This window comes from Anabrus simplex, chromosome X, assembly GCF_040414725.1.
Source record: "Anabrus simplex isolate iqAnaSimp1 chromosome X, ASM4041472v1, whole genome shotgun sequence".
In the NCBI taxonomy this organism is placed as follows: domain Eukaryota; kingdom Metazoa; phylum Arthropoda; class Insecta; order Orthoptera; family Tettigoniidae; genus Anabrus; species Anabrus simplex.
In genome coordinates, this window is record NC_090279.1 from 116,766,189 (window position 1) to 116,786,201 (window position 20,013).

Here is a 20,013-nt window from a genome sequence, read left to right on the forward strand (position 1 = left end):
ATATTTACAACAACAACAATAATAATGAAAATCGTGGGAAAACGAAAGCGAGAACTAAGCTACCATTTGTAGATAGTCCGATGAACAATGTACATGTATGAAGATAAATACCCTTCACTGTCTCTATATCAATTCGACTTACCGATTCTCATAATCGGCAGTTATCACATCACACAGATACTGTACCTTGTACTACTGTGTTCACATATTTTAACAGTTGTTGTAAAGATATATACACACGTCTGTCGATCCTCAACATAAATTATGGAAAGTCTGAGATAGCTTTCACCAACATATAATGCTAGGCCGCCACAAGTGCTACAATACTTAATGCGCAAGCACTCTCCACAATCATCCACTTTCCACGAACATAACAAGACTACGCTCCACGAACGTTTGAAGTCCAGTCCATTGCAGCCGTGTCACTCCAGTACCGTGTATCAGCACCACTTCCTTCCCGTACAGTGTGTCAGTTGTAGTTCTCTTATACAGTGTCACTGGTTGTAGTTATCTTCCTTCTCGTTCCTTTACAATCACCCAGGTTGCCGCCGTATCATCAACCTTTATAGACATCAACATCCCCCTCCTCTCAGATGATATGTCTGGATTGGTTCTTGTCCACCAATCATGAGTGATCTCTAGTCAAGACCCAGCCCTGAACTCATACTTGGTCTCAAGACAATAACAAACGCTCGGGTATATCATATGAGTCATACGAACTTCCCTAATACAACAACAAGCTCATCTCATCAGCCTGGGATATATACATGACTCATGGAATATCCCGACACAAGTACATCACAACAAACACTGGGGTATCCACATGACTCAACCAAATTACCAGAGTTATTAAAGCAATGTTTTCCCACTCGTGCAAAACAAATTACTCATACCTACATATATGGATATCTTCCAGCTTACCAATATAAATGGCTAAATATACAAATGAAATACTGATAATAATAATAATAATAATAATAATAATAATAATAATAAATGGAATACTGACAATTCTACATATAATTCGGGGGTGTGATATATGTACTATCACAGGCTTTTGAAGTAATTATCCAGTTCTGACAACCCGATAGTCAGCGAAGATGCGATAGCAAAGACATGTCCCTAATCTTAACTCTAAATACTGTATTTCGAGCCTGTTTATAACTCTCGGCAGTCAGTGTAGCTAAGTAGGTCTACAGTGGACGCTTGAGTTGTAAATTGTAAGTTGTAAATCCCAGGAACGAGATTACTTTTTTTCAAAATCATCCTCCACTTGGAGGCTGCCAAAGACAAAGAATACACAAACAATTTCGTTCAAAAATAAAATAAGTAAATTATGTCTCAATCTGGCGACTCTCAGTCTGGCGAGTATAGGTGGTGTCTGAGTATCAAAAGAGAACCCCTGAGTGCTTTCAGCCCCCAGTCGATGAACTCCTTGGTACTGATGTTAAAGGTCTATCATCTTCTTAGGGACTGTCCCTCTCGCACCGATCATGAGACCCCTCACTTCTACATCGTCCAGTTCGTATTTGTTCTTATAATACGGCACTGTAGGCAGGTAGATAGACTTCTTTTCTCGGTCCACTTCGACTGGTTGGTCGGAGTGTCTTACTGTGGGGTCTAATATATATCCTTTATTCCCTTTGTTTGCGATCATATCGATCCTTCTTGTACTGCCGTTTACTCCAATGCCATGGACTTCCTCATGCACTTGATATCCTTTCTCACAGAGTGTCTGTGCTATGGATGACCTGATGTTGTGATGTCTCGTGTTTCGAAGAGTTTCACCGAAGGCACAGGAACCCAAGACGTGAGGTAATGTTTCAGTCTCAGTACATCTTCTGCAGCGGTTACCATCAAGGGGCCTTACAGGTGCAACATTACATGCCATTTTCAGCGCATCTCTCCACTCCGTGCTAGAAAGGCCATCGTGGTTTCTAACCCAGTGGTTTGCATAGACACACTCCCTGACCTTTACTTCTCAGCTGTCACCATTTAATATTATGAGGGTCGACGTGTTTTGGTTACTAGAACTGGAATATGCATTTCTTGTGTGTGTGTTAAGTGTATTACTAAAATTCCTAGGAATTTGAAAACTAAATTGTGTGACATTATTACATTATTATTATTATTATTATTATTATTATTATTATTATTATTATTATTATTATTATTATTATTATTATTATTATCGTCGTTGCTGTTCATTGTAATAATATACAACCTTGTACTACGAAATGCCGGCCCCGTGGTGTAGAGGTAGCGTGCCTGCCTCTCACCCGGAGGCCCCGGGTTCGATTCCCGGCCAGGTCAGGGATTTTTACCTAGACCTGAGGGCTGGTTTGAGGTCCAATCAGCCTACGTGATTGGAATTGAGGAGCTATCCGACGGTGAGATAGCGGCCCCGGTCTAGAAAGCCAAGAATAGCGGCCGATAGGATTCGTCGTGCTGACCACACGACACCTCGTAATCTGAAGGCTTCGGGCTGAGCAGCGGTCGCTTGGTAGGCCAAGGCCCTTCAAGGGCTGTAGTGCCATGGGGTTTGGTTTTTTGTACTACGAAATAACCTTGTAACTTTCCTGATCAGGAAACGGGGGCCCATTTTCAATTATTGCCGTGGGGGGGGGGGAGGCGAGGTTCTTAGTGCCGCTACTGTTGGCAATCCATTGCCTCAATAACACACTTCTACAACTTCACCTCCAGTTTCCTGCAACGGACATGCATAGAAGCACAAATAAATATGGAATGACTTGATGTGTGCTTAAGCAGCAGTTTTAAATATAGTAATATACCTAGAAATAGTGCTTCACTTCCATTCGCCTTTGTTCCTCCTCTGCAGGAATTCCATAATTGTCTACGTTCGGTACACAACAGCCTTATCCTGTCACTAGATGGCCCTCCCCCTCTACTATTTTTGGAGGAAGCCTAACTACACCGTCGCTAAGGCTTTACGTCTCCATCCGACGCGTGACATCCCCTCCTGAACAAGATAAAACATGTTGTTAAGCTGTACAGGTTCAATCCTGTTACAGACGACCGGAAAAAATGCATTGTGCTGTGCCCTCTACCAAAGGCAACAATTTTTTTTGTGTTTGTTAGAACATATATAGATTGTTGTTATCTTACAGTAAAGACTTGAATAGACAGCATACATTCCCACCGTGTTCTGAACAGAAAAAGCTTACCTTGATTATAAACATATGATAGGAGAAGGGCGCGGTACTTTGTTGATTAAAAAAATAGAAATTGATACGCAGGCAGATGATGATTGCATGGAATAAAACTACCTCTCTCTCCTTATATCGCGAATATAACATAAACTTTACGACGCAAACACAATAGTCACCGTAACAGAATAAAAACATTATGGATTCGAACACTGATCTCTCTCTGTTCAGCATTAGAATAAAAAATCTGTAATACATGCATCACATGGATTTCGAACCCTGATCTGTCTGAATAATGCAAGAATAAAAACCTACCTCACTCCTTATTCCATGTGCTGTCTACACATAATTCAGTATAACATTAACTTTATGACACAAACACACAACCACTATAAAAATCCCTTTCTACTACTGTGATGGATTCAAACAGTGATCTCTCTGTTGAATGCCAGATTAAAAAATATGATAGCAGTGAGGTTAGCCATGCACACTAATTCAAAATTCCGCGTCAAAGCAATTGCACGAGGTTAAGACCTGACAAGATGCCGGCTGTCAGGTTAGCCACGTCCATTTGTTCAAATTACGCGCCCCACGTGGCCAAAAAAGAAAGGTTAGGACCTGTCAAGATGGCAGCAGTGAGGTTAGCCGCGCCCACGTGCTCAAAAAAGTGAGGTTAGGGTCTGTCAAGATGACAGCTGTCAAGAGCACGTGGCCATGTTTGTAAACAATAGCACGTGGTCGTGACGTCTTGGGGTCAATGATCTCGGGTGCTGACTCAGCACGGAGAATGCTGACGAGGTGTTTTAGAACCCGTCCAGCCTCTCTACTATCCCCTAAAAGGACCGCTGCTCTTAACAGAGTAATACAGAGAAGATTATCAACAGTATTTTGTGGCGAGATGTTGTGTTTACAGTGCACTATGTCTTCTGGTATGGGCTATATCAAATTTGTTACTTTCATTGACCTGTCTCAGTCTGATCCTTGGCCTTGACAATATGAAAGTGACTGAGGTATGAGTGATGCTAGTAATACCATTGCTTATGCAGCCAGTCCCTGTTATGAATGGTGTGAAAATATCGCTCATTGGGTCGTTTGGTGCATGCATTTCAGTGGGCTTGGCAGACTGATATGTAATAGCAACGGCTGGCTCGGTGAGGAAAGCAACGGGAAACTACCTCTCTCCTCAGTTCCCTAGTACACCTCTTCAGTGACGGCTAGGCTGTTTATGACAGCTGTTGGCAGAGCTGTTGAGGATGAAACCTGCCTTCGGGCTGAATACCCAACATAAACAGTGCCTACCCGATGGATATATGTTGGTAGGCTCGTTGAAGTTGTGTCCTCTCTCTATACAGATCTCCTGAATTCTTCAGAGAAATGAAAGATAACGCAGACGAATGGGACGGTGGAACGAGAATTCAAGCTAAGGGTTATTATGTTACCCTGCAAGACTTTCATTTCTATTTCCTATTAAAATTGATTTGCTGAAGTGCTTCCTCAATCTGTTGTTTCGTATCAGATCATTCAGAAAAAAATGTGAAATTGCCTTCTGCTCCAAAGAGATCCAGCAATTTAAAGCGTTTTTGCAGACAATCAGAAATAATTTTGAAACTATGTGGTCAAAGTTGCAAGACAATGAAGGGAGGCAAGATTATCCTCAAAAGCACCAGAGAATTGATTTTATAGGAACTAAGAAAACATCGTATCTCCGATTGTATTTGTAAATAATTGACATCATATCCGTGCAACTATCAGATTTTCTGATATTAACAAGCTGGAGTTCCTTCAGTTAATTAATATTGACCAGTTTAACAATTTCGCGAAGGGGTTCCCGAACAGTGCCTATCAGTCGTTAGTGAAGACCTATGACGAAATTTCACTGCCTGAAACTTAAAAGTGAAGTGCCTGTCTTCTACACGAAGCCGGACCTTGTAAAAAATAATGCATATGACCTCTACCAATATTTGCACACCAGTGGTCTTAAAAACATCCAGAAGCAACGAAATTGATTGACCTTATTCTCACTATCCCGCAAACTAGCGCTTCCGCTGAAAGAAGCTTCTCGGCCTTAAAAATGATACACGCCTTCCAGAGATGTTCACAAGTACAGGACAGGTTCTCTGCAATTTCTTCGATTGCGATTGAGAAGTAATTTCTGAGTGACATAATGAAGAGGCCTAATTTCTACGATGCTGTGATAGGTATTTTTGATGCCACAACAAGCCGTCGTATCGAGCTGAAGTACAAAGAGGAAATACTGACGTAAGCCTTGAAGCTCCGTTAGAAATTAATTTTGTACTTAATGTTTACGAGTGCATGAGTAACAGTAGATAAAGTGGATGGTTCGGCCGCAGCCTCCGCCTCCGGCGCCCAGGGGCCCGCTCCTCCTATTTCTCCTCCTCCAGGGGCCTTCCCAGGGGCCCGCTCCGCCTCCTTCCGGTGTCTTCCCAGGTGCCCGCTCCTCCTCCCGCGGGAAATTTGAATTGGTAAACAAAGCCACGTGCTTTTTTGACCGCTATCATCGACAACAACGCATCGCTAACCTCAGTGCTGCCATCATGACGGGCCTCAACCTCAGTGGTGCCAACGTAATCTCACTAGCGCGAGATTTCAATCAGTAAACAAATCCACGTGCTTTTATGACAGCCACGTGCTTTTTGACAGCTATCATCGACAACAACGCATCGCTAACCTTAGTGCTGCCATCTTAACGGCCTAAACCTCATTGCTGCCAACTTAACCTTACTAGCGTGAGATTTGAATCGGTAAACAAAACCACCTGCTTTTTTAACAGCTGTCATCCGCCATCGTTAATCAACAGAGCACCGTGCTGCTATCTTGCCAGCAATTTCGTCAGCTGTTATCCGCCATCTTTAATCAAGAGAGCACCGTGCTGCACTCTTTAGCTACTTACCTTTCAAATGTGGTGGCGGCAATTTGAAAAATTCCACGTGCTCTTGTTCGGAAACAAATCCACGTGCTTTTTTGACAGCTGACATCCACCATCTTTAATCAAGAGAGCACCGTGCTGCACTCTTTAGCTACTTACCTTTGAAATGTGGTGGCGGTAATTTGAAAAATTCCACATTCTCTTGTTTGGAAACAAATCCACGTGCTTTTTTAACAGCTGTCATCCACCATCTTTAATCAAGACAGCACCATGCTGCTCTCTTTCGCTACATACCTTTAAAATGTGGTGGCGGATAATTTGAAAAATTCCTGCTATCTTAATCGTAGTAGCGAGCAATTCCGTCAGCTGTCATCCGCCATCTTGCATCGCAAACCTCAGTGCTGCACACTTTAGCTAGATACCTTTGAAATATAGTGGTGGATAATTTAAAAAATTCTACAGCAGCCTTCTCTCGGTGCTAATTGCACAATATGGCGGCTATACATGACTCCTTAAGGGTGCTTACGCAAGATAGCTGCTATACATAAGTTCTTATGAGACCCCCTTGGGATGCTTGCGCAAGATAGCGGCTATACATGGCTCCTTATGAGACGCCATAGGGATGCTTGCGCAAGATGGCGGCTGCTCTTGTGAGACGGCTTAAGGGTGCTTGCAAAAGATGGCTTGAGACACCATAAGGATGCTTGCGCAAGATGGCGGACATAATATGGCAGCCATATATAGCTCTTTATGAGACGGCTTAAGAGCGCTTGTGCAAGATGGCTGCTGCTCTTATCAAGAAAGCTAGCTTACAGGCTAACGCGCCGTGTCGGATCGATTAATTAAATTTGGGGCTTAAATGCAAAATGTTAAATATCTCGAAAACGGTGCATCGTAGAGTAAAACGGACACAATTTTTCCGCCCAATACTCAGGTTCGCAGTATCAGGAACATATAGCATAAAAAACATAGTCTAATGATGAGATCAACGGTTCCTACTTAGGCCCTTTGACATTTCCTCTGTTTTAGCTTGTATTGAAGCAAGTTTTTGTAACATGATCAGGTCTAGCTATGGTAGAGAGTACAACGTGCCGTGCCGGTTCGATTCATTAAATTTGGGGCTTAAATGCAAAATGTTAAATATCTCGAAGACGGTGCATCGTAGAGCAAAACGGACAAAATTTTTCCGCCTTATACCCAGGTTCGCAGTATCAGGAACATGATAGCATAAGAAAAACATAGTCTAATGATGAGATCAACGGTTCGGTTCCTACTTAGGCCCTTTGGCATCTGCTCTGTGTTAGCTTGTATTGAAGCAAGTTTTTGTAACATGATCAGGTCTAGCTATGGTAGAGAGCATAACGTGCCGTGCCCGTTCGATTAATTAAATTTGGGGCTTAAATGCATAATGTTAATTATCTCGAAAACGGTGCATCGTAAGAGCAAAACGGACAAAATTTGTCTGCCTATTACGTAGCTTCGCAGTATCTGGAACATGATAGCATAAGAAAAGAGTCGTTTAATGATGAGATCAACGGTTCTGTTCCTACTTAGGCCCTTTGGCATTGACGGCTATCTAATTCTACAAGACAGCTTAAGGGTGCTTGCACAAGATTACTGCTTCTCTTATGAGACGTCCTACGGATGCTTGCGCAAGATGGCGGCTGCTGTTATGAGACTCCCTAAGGGTGCTTGCGCAAGATAGCACCGACAAGACGGTGACTATACGCAGGTCCTTATGATACGGCCTACGGGTGCTCGCACAAGATGGCGTCTACTCTTATGAAGAAAGCTAGCTTAGAGGATACTGAGCAAGATGGCGGCTGCTGTTATGCATGCGGTGGAGGGCAATTTGAAATTCTATGTGCTTGCGGCCATCTTTAATCAACAGAGTACCGTGCTGCTATCTTTAGCTACTACCTTTGAAATGTAGTGGCAGCAATTTGAAAATCTTCGTGGTTTTTGACAACTGTCATCTTTAAACAATGGTGGCTATACATAGGCTGTTAAGGCTTTATCATTCTCCTCCTCCTTCTCCTCCTTCACTTCCTCCTCCACCTCCTCCTCCTCCACCACCTCCTATGTCAAGGCATAGCTTTATCGAACATGCAACGCAAAGGTAAGAGTGTGCAGCGATAACATCATTGTGCATGTTTAGTCTTGCAGATTACAAAAGAAACATAACAAGATTAGAATTAAACACTGTACTCAATGTCGTTAACCTCAACATGTGATCAGAACATTGATTGATATGTTCAGAACAGTACATAAGTGATTAAGACTAGAATCGAACACTGTACTCGATACAACATGTGTTTAGAACATGTTAGGGAATACCTTTGTTCTAAGAAGATCAGATTGAAACATAACAAGACTAGAATCGACCACTGTAACCGATGTTGTTAACTTCAGCATGTGATCAGAACATTGTTCGATGCGTTCAGAGCAAAAGTACAATTTCAATGATTTGCCTAGTGTAAAAATAAAAACACACTGTGCACATATCGCGTAGCTAACTCGCTCAGTAAACGATATTGCAAAAGTACAACTTCAATCATTTGCCTAGTGTAAAATAAAAAACACACTGTGCACATACTGCGTAGCCAACTCGCTCGGTAAACGATATAGCAAAAAGTACAACTTCAAATGATTTACCTTCTATCATTCGTCTTGTACGAAAATAAAAAACTACGGAAAAACTTTACTGCGTAGCCAACTCGCTCGGTATACGATAATCAGATTTAGTTACAGTAGAAAAAACATAGATTCAACACTGTTCTTATATCGCAAACACGGAGAGTAAAATTAAACAGAACGATTGGTGCTATAAGAAATACATTGGTTACATTGAAATCCCTAGCAGTCGAACAAGTTATCGCATAAATATAAAATATAAGTCAATCTGCTGGCATGGGTTACAAGCATGTAGCTCATGCGGAAAGTAAAATTAAACAGAACGCTAGTGCTATAAGAAATACACTGCTTTCATTTAAGTCCCTAGCTGTTGAACAAGTTATCACATAAACATGAAATATCGGTTCGGGAACATATTGTTTCAGTCTGTTAGCATGGGTTACAAGCATGTAGCCTGTGTAGGAGAGGACAACTATGCAAAATGCTGAACCGAAAAATAATCGTGATAGGGAATGGAATCCAGGGGTTACGTCTTATCATAAGGGCAAAAGGGCTCTACCTCCACCTCCTCCTCCTGACTGCGTCCTCCTCTTTCTCCTAGGGCTAATGGGCTAAAGGGCTAAAGGGCTAATGGGCTAAAGGGCCAAAGGGCTCCTCTACTACCTCACCACGCCCTCCTCCTCCCGGAAGGAGTTAGCTGAAGTTGGTACATTTTAAACATCAAATCCCCGAGGTGCGATGAGTTGCGTTTTCCTAACGGAAATCGGTATCTGCTTGATTGTTTTAAGTGTTTGGAACACTGAACTTTTCAAGATGGCAGCAGTGAGGTTAGCGATGTTCTGTTGTTGGATTTTAAATTCCGCGCTACGACATGCATAAGGTGGCAGGCTTGAGGTTTAGCGCCTTAAAGATAGCAGCAGTGAGGTTAGCGATGTTCTGTTGTTAATTTTAAATTCCGCGCTACAGCATGCATAAGGTGGCAGCCTTGAGGTTTAACGCCGTAAAGATGGCAGCAGTGAGATTAGCGATGCTTTATTGTCCTTCAAAGTGAGGTTAGGATCCGTCAAGATGACAGCTGTCAAAAGGCACGTGGCTTTGTTTACCAACAAGTTCACGTGGTCGTGACGTCACGGTCACGTGATATGCTACGTCAGCATGTGAAGTTCAAAGTCCACACCTACATAGTTAACACTTTGCTATGTTCACAATATGTTTGCACATAGTTATTCTTTATGCTTTAAGTTCGTGCACATACGTTATGTTAAGATAGCAGCACACGTACAAGCGATGGTCGCACACTCGAGTAGAAGATTATTGTTTCCGAACCGATATTTCATGTTTATGTGATAACTTGTTCAACAGCTAGGGACTTAAATTTAAGCAGTGTATTTCTTATAGCACTGGCGTTCTGTTTAATTTTACTTCCCGCATGAGCTACATGCTTGTAATCCATGCAAGCAGATTGACCGACATTTAATGTTTATGCGATAACTTGTTCGACTGCTAGGGATTTCAATGTAACCAATGTATTTCTTAAGCACCAATCGTTCTGTTTAATTTTACTCTCCGTGTTTGCGATAATAGAACACGGTTCGAATCTGTTTTTTCTATTGTAACTAAATCAGATTATCGTTCACCGAGCGAGTTGACTACGCAGTATAGTTTTTCAGTACTTTTTGATTTTCGTCCAAGACGAATGAAAGAAGGTAAATCATTTGAAGTTGTACTTTTTGCTATATCGTTTACCGAGCGAGTTGGCTTCGCAGTATGTGCACAGTGTTTTTTTATTTTTACACTAGGCAAGGATTGAAGTTGTACTTTTGCAATATCGTTTACTGAGCGAGTTAGCTACGCAATATGTGCATAGTGTGTTTTTTATTTTTACACTAGGCAGATCATTAAAATTGCACTTTTGCTCTAAACACATCAAACAATGTTCCGATCCCATGCTGAAGTTAACAACATCGATTACAGTGTTCGATTCTAGTCTTGTTATGTTTCAATCTGACATTCTTAGAACAAAGGTATCCCCTAACATGTTCTAAACACATGTTGTATCGAGTACAGTGTTCGATTCTAGTCTTAATCACTTATGTACTGTTCTGAACACATCAATCAATGTTCTGATCACATGTTGAGGTTAACGACATCGAGTACAGTGTTTAATTCTATCTTGTTATGTTTCTTTTGTAATCTGCAAGACTAAACATGCACACCGATGTTATCGCTGCACACTCTTACCTTCGCGATGCATGTTCGATAAAGCTATGCCTTGACATAGAAGGCGGAGGAGGAGGAGGAGGAGGAGGAGGAGGAGGAGAATGATAAAGCCTTAACAGCCTATGTATGGCCACCATTGTTTAAAGATGACAGCTGTCAAAAAAACCACGAAGAATTTTTCAAATTGCTGCCACTACATTTCAAAGGTACTAGCTAAAGATAGCAACACGGTGCTCTGTTGATTAAAGATGGCCGCAAGCACATAGAAATTCAAATCGCCCTTCACCGCATGCATAACAGCAGCCGCCATCTTGCTCAGTATCCTCTAAGCTAGCTTTCTTCATAAGAGTAGACGCCATCTTGTGCGAGCACCCGTAGGCCGTGTCATAAGGAGCTGCGTATAGTCACCATCTTGTCGCTGCTATCTTGCGCAAGCACCCCTAGGGCGTCTCATAACAGCAGCAGCCATGTAGTACAAGCGCTCATAAGCCGTCTCATAACGAGCTATGTATAGCCACTATCTTGTGTCCGCCATCTTGCGCAAGCATCCCTAGGCCATCTCATAAGAGAAGCAGCTATCTTGTGCAAGCACCCTTAAGCTGTCTCATAGGAGAAGCAGCCATCTTGTGCAAGCACCCTTAAGCTGTCTCATAAGAGCAGCCACCATCTTGTAGAATTAGATAGCCGTCAGTACCAAAGGGCCTAATTAGGAATTGAACCATTGATCTCAGCATTAAACTAATTTTTTCTTATGCTATCATGTTCCAGATACTGCGAAGCTACGTATTAGGCAGAAAAAATTTGTCCGTTTTGTTTACGATGCATCGTTTTCGAGATATTTAACATTTTGCATTTAAGCCCCAAATTTAATGAATCGAACCGGCACGGTACGTTATACTCTCTACCATAGCTAGACCTGATCATGTTACAAAAACTTGCATCAATACAAGCTAAAACAGAGCAAATGCCAAAGGGCCTAAGTAGGAACTGAACCGTTGATCTCATCATTAGACTATGTTTTTCTTATGCGATCATGTTCCTGATACTGGGAACCTGGGTAGTGGTCGGATAAATTTTGTCCGTTTTGCTCTACGATGCACCGTTTTCGAGATATTTAATATTTTGCATTTAAGCCCCAAATTTAATTAATCGAACCGGCACGGCACGCTAGCCTCCAAGCTAGCGTTCTTGATAAGAGCAGCAGCCATCTTGCACAAGCGCTCTTAAGCCGTCTCATAAGGAGCTATGTATGGCCGCCATCTTTTGTCCGCCATCTTGCGCAAGCATCCTTAGGGTGTCTCAAGCCATCTTTTGCAAGCACCCTTAAGCCGTCTCATAAGAGCAGCCGCCATCCTGCGCAAGCATCCCTATGGCGTCTCATAAGGAGCCATGTATAGCCGCTATCTTGCGCAAGCATCCCAAGGGTGTCTCATAAGAACCTATGTATAGCAGCTATCTTGCGTAAGCACCCTTAAGGAGTCATGTATAGCCGCCATATTGTGCAATTAGCACCGAGAGAAGGCTGCTGTAGAATTTTTTTAATTATCCGCCACCATATTTCAAAGGTATTAGCTAAAGAGGCCAGTACTGAGGTTTGCGATGCAAGATGGCGGATGACAGCTGACGGAATTGTCCGCTACTACGATAAAGATAGCAGGAATTTTTCAAATTTTCCGCCACCCTATTTCAAAGGTATGTAGCTAAAGAGTGCAGCACGGTGCTCTCTTGATTAAGGATGGTGGATGACAGCTGTTAAAAAGCACGTGGATTTGTTTCCAAACAAGAGAATGTGGATTTTTTCAAATTGCCGCCACCACATTTGAAAGGTATGTAGCTGAAGAGTGCAGCACGGTGCTCTCTTGATTAAAAATGGCGGATGGTAGCTGTTAAAAAAGCACGTGGTATTGTTTCCAAACAAGAGCACGTGGAATTTTTCTAATTGCCGCCACCACATTTCAAAGGTAAGTAGCTAAAGAGTGGAGCACGGTGCTTTCTTGATTAAAGATGGCGGATGACAGCTAACGGAACTTTTCAAATTGCCCGCTACTACGTGCTTAAAGTAGTAGCTATAAAGAGGGCAGCACGGTGCTCTCTTGATTAAAGATGGCGGATGGCAGCTGTCAAAAAAGCAGGTGGATTTGTTTACCGATTCAAATCTCGCGCTAGTAAGGTTAAGTTGGCAGCACTGAGGTTTAGGCCCGTTAATATGGCAGCACTGAGGTTAGCGATGCATTGTTGACGATGATATCTGTCAAAAAAGCACGTGGCTTTGTTTACCGATTCAAATCTCGCGCTAGTGAGGTTAAGTTGGCAGCACTGAGGTTTATGCCCGTCAAGATGGCAGCACTGAGGTTAGCGATGCGTTGTTGTCGATGATATCTGTCAAAAAAGCACGTGGCTTTGTTTACCAATTCAAATTTCCCGCCGGAGGATGAGCGGGCCCCTGGGAAGTCCCCCCGGGAGGAGGAGGAGGAGCGGACCCCTGGGAGCCGGAGGCGGCGCCCGAACCATCCACTTCATCTACTAATAGCATGCCATACGTTTTGCACGATGTGCAATTAGTGCATAATCGAGACTGATAGTTTCTATGATGTTGATGCTCGCTAGTGTTCAATATATTATGTGCCATTCCATCATTTTCAAATGATGTTATCTTATACAAGAGTAATATCAATTATCAAGTCTTTCACTTTTATGAAATGACATCTGTACTGCTCATAAAAACGCTGCGGAGCGAGCGACAGGAGTGTGGTAATACGTCACGCGTTGCCACTGCTGTGAGGAAGGACGGCAGCCAAGATCATGGGCACAGGTATGATTCACCCGCTTGCCTCGCGCAGACTCGTTAGGCTCCTTTTATACTTACATGCCACATGCTACATGCCACATGCTTGAAGCCAGGCATGTGGCATTCGCACTTGGAAAGGACCCTTTTTAATTTCGTATCTGTCAAGCAGGTACATGCAAGCACAGAAATGGTGTCCCGACGTAAACAATCAACACTGCCCCACTCTAGTATTGAAAGGTGGTGAGGGAGTGAAGGGGTAGTGTCGACGGCCACTCCAGTACCGAGAAAGAGGGGAGGGAGTGAACGGGTAGTGCTGAAGGCAGGGTGTGTATATTGCTATACATCCACCACTGTGCCCATTTCAATCACAACAGTCTTGTAGCGGCTGTCTACCTGCAGCAATGCGTTAAGCGTGGAGGTGGGGGTATACCATGCTTTGTTTATACCGGGACACCATTTCTGTGCTCGCATGTACAATGGCAGAGTTTACATCTAAGCTGCAGACCTCTGCGAGATAAGGGCAGGGAAAAAAAAGAGGAAAAGGCATTTCAGTTTTCATCCTCTGAACATTCAAATATACAGTATATGATAGGAGCTTTCAAAATCCTTTACACTGACCCACGAGAGGACGAAACAATGTTTTTAATTATTTTAGGATGACCCCAAAAATCATTTGATGAATTATTTGGAAAAATATAATGTCAGTTCCATATTGCAAGAAAACATTTCCTGCCCATTCGTCCAATAGAGCGGTTCTGTGAAATTACAATCTACAGATGTATTAAATACAAAGAACACTGTATATAATACCATGTAAACAACTACATGTAAATTATTTCTAACACTATGTTTGTAACTTTAGCTTTGAGTAAAGTTCATGTCCTTTGTATATTTCACATTTAAAACTATTCAGAACTTGCTGATTTCCAAGAATGTCTAGATTCATCTAGGCAAATATATGATGACCGGCGTTGATGTGGATCATTATAGTAAATTTGGAATTGACCTGGATCAGACAAAGATGTAGAAGGTTGATTTGGGAGGACATAACTCAATTGGGGCTGACCCGAATCGGTTTGGTTTCGAGAGTGTACATTATATGAACCTTTCTTCATACGTAGGGATGAACTCCCACGTCTTATTCCGAAGATCTCGATTTTTTGTAGTCTTCGTTACCTGGATCCCATAATACCGATCTACACTGCATTCGCTAATGAGCAGTTCCGTATCTAATCCAGCATCCATCGTCCTGGTTAGCACTCGACTAGACCACAAACTGTACTGAACCGCCCGGCATGAAGCGTCAACTATAAACATTCCCATAAGGTTTTGGTCCCACCCGCGCGGCGTGACATGTCAGGCGTGGCGGCCACCTGCTCGTCCCGACCCGCCTGGCGGGAAGAAGCAGGGAAGTATAAAATGGTCCCATTTAAACAATGTTAATTCACATGCTTGGCGTGTGGCGTGTAGCATGTGGCATGTAACTATAAAAGGAGCCTAAGTGGTTTAATCACGCTGTACTTGCATTTAATTGTAATACATGTGTAATACTGTTCCTTTGGTCAAAGTTTTATTATGTGATATTGAATTAAAAAAAACCTCTTATTGCCGCACGTAAGTTGGTAAACTACCAACCCGTGCCTCTCGCTCAGAGAACATCAGGAAACTTGCCACATCCCACAAACACGGATACATTGTATTGTTTGTATACTTCCTACTTCTAATTCACAATCATCGCTACTGAAGATAAAGGCTTCTACTATCCGTAACCTCCGCACTTGATGACTCCAGGAGTTAACCTGGTACTCATTTTTGGTGCAGGTTGAGTGAGTTTCTTAAATTTTTCTATTTCCTATCGGGGAATCGAACCCGCGTCCTTCCGGGTGAACGGAGCACGCCAGGCAGCTCTCTGTTCACATGCTGTAATGTTTGTCTTTCGCACTGTTCTCTTCTTATAAGATATGAGCATCCTTGCTCTTCAGGTAGAAATTAAAATGAAAAAATAATCGAAATCAAGTTATTGACGTCATCACGGCGTAATTATAGCCAATGACGTCCCAGTGCTAAATGCTAGCCCCTCTGCGACTGAAGGAGCAATGTACAAGGAAATCTTCCCACCAGTGTTGCCAACTTATATTTTCAAGATCCGCTAAATACTACTAAAAATCCGCTAAAATTCCGCCAAGAAATCCGATCTCAAATAATGGGCAATAATAATAATAATAATAATAATAATAATAATAATAATAATAATAATAATAATAATAATAATAATAATAATAATAATCTGAGTAAAATTCTCGGCCCCCGATAAACAGAAGATAGATATAGACTGAGTTCACGCAAAGTGACAGAATATCTTTCCAACATTGCAGCAGACATCCGAAAAAGACGTCTGAAATTTGATGAACACGTCCGCAGACTGCCGGCAAGTAGACTGACACACAAGATTCTCACCTACATAGAACTAAAAAATATTCCATGGGTACTAGAAGTGAAGACGGATCTGGAAGAAGCCCAGATGAACTCAAATGACACCGCGGACAGAAACCTCTATAGGAAAAGAATTCATGGATGGAAAGTGCAACCAGAGAACGAAGTGAAAACGAAGACTGGAGCAAAGTGGACAGAAGAACGAAAAAGGATCCACGGAGAAAGGATGAGAGTTGTTTGGCAACTCAGAAAACAGAATCGTTAGAGCTTTGCGTAATCCACTGGGTCCATACGCACATAATAATAATAATATTAATAATAATAATAATAATAATAATAATAATAATAATAATAATAATAAATGTCTGTACTCACCTGATCTGTGAGTTTCACTAGTATTAACCCCCTGTCTGCGAGCCGGCGAGCTAAAACTTGTAGGCGTTTTAGTGCCGGATGCAAACTAGGTGAATCTCCTACCTCAACGGCCACACACAGAAAAGGCTATTCTCTCACAGTTTCATTATCTGTCGTCATTCGAGATAAGTACCTTTCCCCACGCATTACAAATTTATGATACCATGATCTTATAACATCAAAACCAAATAACATGTTTTCCTCATGTGACTGCTAGCTCCGGACATGAAATATGGAATAGCTCAGAGACAGACTGGAGTACACATTTTTTTTAAAAAAATTACACAGATAAAACGCTAAATTCCGCTATAATAAATCTAGAATTCCGCCAAAAAATCCGCTGTCCGCTAAATGATATATTTCTCCGGCGACTGTCTTCTAATTCCGCCAAATCTAGCGGAAAATCCGTTAAGTTGGCAACACTGCTTCCCGCTACTTCGCCGCTGGGCGTGTTGCCAACACGGTGGTTTTCACACTAAATCTAGATTTTCTTATTCGTCAGTGGGTAAATTTTAACTCTCCGTGGACAGTGGGAAACCCAGTCTTTTCGATGCTTATACCAATGGATATTTTGGTGTTTTTTCAATTAAAGTTTTATGTAATATATACATATAAAATACGAGTTTCGTCTGTACATTGCTCAGAATTTAAAAAATAATATTTCCGTATCTGTCGTGTTCACAGGAACAAGGAAATGCACTTCTTAATTTTCCGTGATGTCTGTCTGTCTGTCTGTCTGTCTGTCTGTCTGTCTGTCTGTCTGTCTGTCTGTCTGTCTGTCTGTCTGTCTGTCTGTCTGTCTGTCTGTCTGTTTGTACAAGCATCAAGAGAAAATGGCTGAAGATAATTTAATGAAAATCGGTATGTAAAGTCTGGGGATAAGGCGCTACAGTTTACGAAATAAATAAATTTTATTCACGCTAGATAAAATGGTAGTTTAGGGGGCGCTGCCTGCATATTTTTTAAATACCGGTACCTACGTTATTAGTCCTATCGAAAAGTATTACGTACCCAAAGAAAAGTTATAGAAAATACAATTTCCAATCATGTATCTCAAGTAGAGTTTTACCGTACCGACTATGATAATAGAATAATGAATTTAGACTTTTATTGTTTAGTCCATCTCAATTGTTAACATGGAAGTGTCGTGTTAACAGGCGATGATTTTTGTAGAACCCCGTGGTCATAGGTCCGCATCGACAAGGAAAAATCTGAAGATGATTATAAAAAATGAGAAAAATCGTAAAGAGACGATCGCTTGAAGAACAAGACGAGGGAGTTAAGAACTGCTCTGACATGCCAGAGTCGGAAGAAAATTAATATATGAAGACCTGCGATATGGAAAGCTCATTAAACTGATCACCGAGCTCGATAGCTGCAGTCGCTTAAGTGCAGCCAGTATCCAGTAATCGGGAGATAATGGGTTCGAACCCCACTGTCGGCAGCCCTGAAGATGGTTTTCCGTGGTTTCCCATTTTCGCACCAGGCAAATGCTGGGGCTGTGCCTTAATTAAGGCCACGGCCGCTTCCTTCCCATTCCTAGGTAAAAAAAAAAAAACTGATCAATCCTAACATTATTTTGACCATTGTCCGCTCATCTCCGATAGCTGTGTCCCGGGTAAAACAACCATTACTGTACATTTACGGCCGTAACGCAGTCTGAAGCATTGAAAGTAAGGGAACAAGAAAGGCTTCAGTGCGTGTTTCTTTCACAGTAAAATGTCGCTTCTTCAAGTGTCAAATGCACTTAATATTGTTATAAAGTCTTTAATTCCCCTTCTTGAATCTTGTAATTTTGACGCCAGCGCAAATATGAATTTATCAGCTGAATAAATGTGTCAGATGGTCTAAAGCCATGGACACCGCTAACTTCTGACGTAAAGTGATGAAATTCTGCGATGCAGACAACACCAATCTGTTTCAGGAGCTGGCACCATTTTTACTGACGCGCCAAGGTCATGAATAACAGTCATAAACTTATATAAAAAACGAGTTTTGTCTGTACATAACTCAGAATTTGGAAAGAATGGTATTTCTGTATCTCGTGTTCACAGTAACAAGGGCATACACTTTTTAATTTTCCGTAATTTCTATCTGTATGTATGTATGTATGTATGTATGTATGTATGTATGTATGTATGTATGTATGTATGTATGTATGTATGTATGTATGTATGTATGTATGTATGTATGTACGTGCATCACGAGAAAACGACTGAAGATAATTTAATGAATATCGGTATGTAAAATCGGGGAGTAAGTCCTTGCAATCTAGGCCAAAAATATTTTAATTACGCTAAGTGAAATTGTAGTTTAAGGTAAGGCCTAAAATATAATTCTCAAATATTTATGTTCTTAGTGGTCCTGAAGTTATATAGTATTACATTTCCGATCATTCATGTCTTATACATTTTTACCGTACCGGCTATAATAATAGAGATATTCATGAATTTGGATTGTTGATGCTAAGTCCATATAAGCGCCGTCACGAGAAAATGGGTGAACAGATTTTAATAAAAATCGGCATGTGAACTCGGAGAATAAGGAACTACAGTCTACGCTACAAATAATTTTGTAAGATGCCCTAATACCACAGAGTCTGAAGAAAACTAAACGTGAAGTTTTACAATATAGAAAGCTCATGAAATTGACCAACAATAACATTACATTGACCATTGGTTGTTGTGATGTGCTTTGTGTCTTCTGCTTCCACTCATCTCCGATAAATGGGATTACTGCTGCATACCGAGTACAACAGCCTACCTGAATATTGGCGGGAAATAGCTGGGGAGTTAGATCTCTTCTTTAACATGCTATTCCTCTGGTTTCTGAAGCTACTGGTACGTAACACTCTGAGGCACTGATTGAAGTGAGCAGTGTGCATATTTAACGGAGTAATGGCAGAGGAGTGTTCACGGATGTCTGCGGCCTGGCCATTTCAGCACTGGAACCTTGGACTGTTAGATCGGCACCGTAGTACTGTTCGTTAAAAGTGAGAAAATTGTGCGGTTTTTCATTTGATCGAGTATTTTATATGATAACATTGCTTTTAATCGCTACTTTCCTACTGACGTCATTGTAATGACCTATGTTGACTTCAGTTGGGAAAACCACAAACAGAGTTTTTCTGAGAGTTCCGTAGCGAAGCACGGGTACATCAGCTAGTCACTTTAATAAAGTAGGCTACAGTCTCTGTAAATGATTGCATTTGACTAGTACCTCGCCCAGGCGACCTCACCTGCTATGCTGAACAGGGGGATGGAAAGATTGGAAGGGATAGACAAGGGAAGGAAGCGGCTGTGGCCTTAAGTTAGGTACCATCCCAACATTTGTCCGGAGGAGAAGTGGGAAACCACGAAAAACCACTTCCTCCCAAGGCTGAGTGGACCCTATTCCAGTCCTCGTACGACTTTTCAAATTTCGTGGCAGAGTCGGGAATCGAACCCGGGCTTCCGGGGTGGCAGCTAATC

General features: G+C 41.8%; 1 protein-coding gene across 1 annotated transcript in view; it reads right to left on the reverse strand.

Moving 5' to 3' along the window:
* LOC137503204 (ankyrin-1-like) overlaps positions 1–20,013 on the reverse strand; it is a 176,147-nt gene that overhangs the window by 136,281 nt on the left and 19,853 nt on the right. The window lies entirely within an intron of this gene.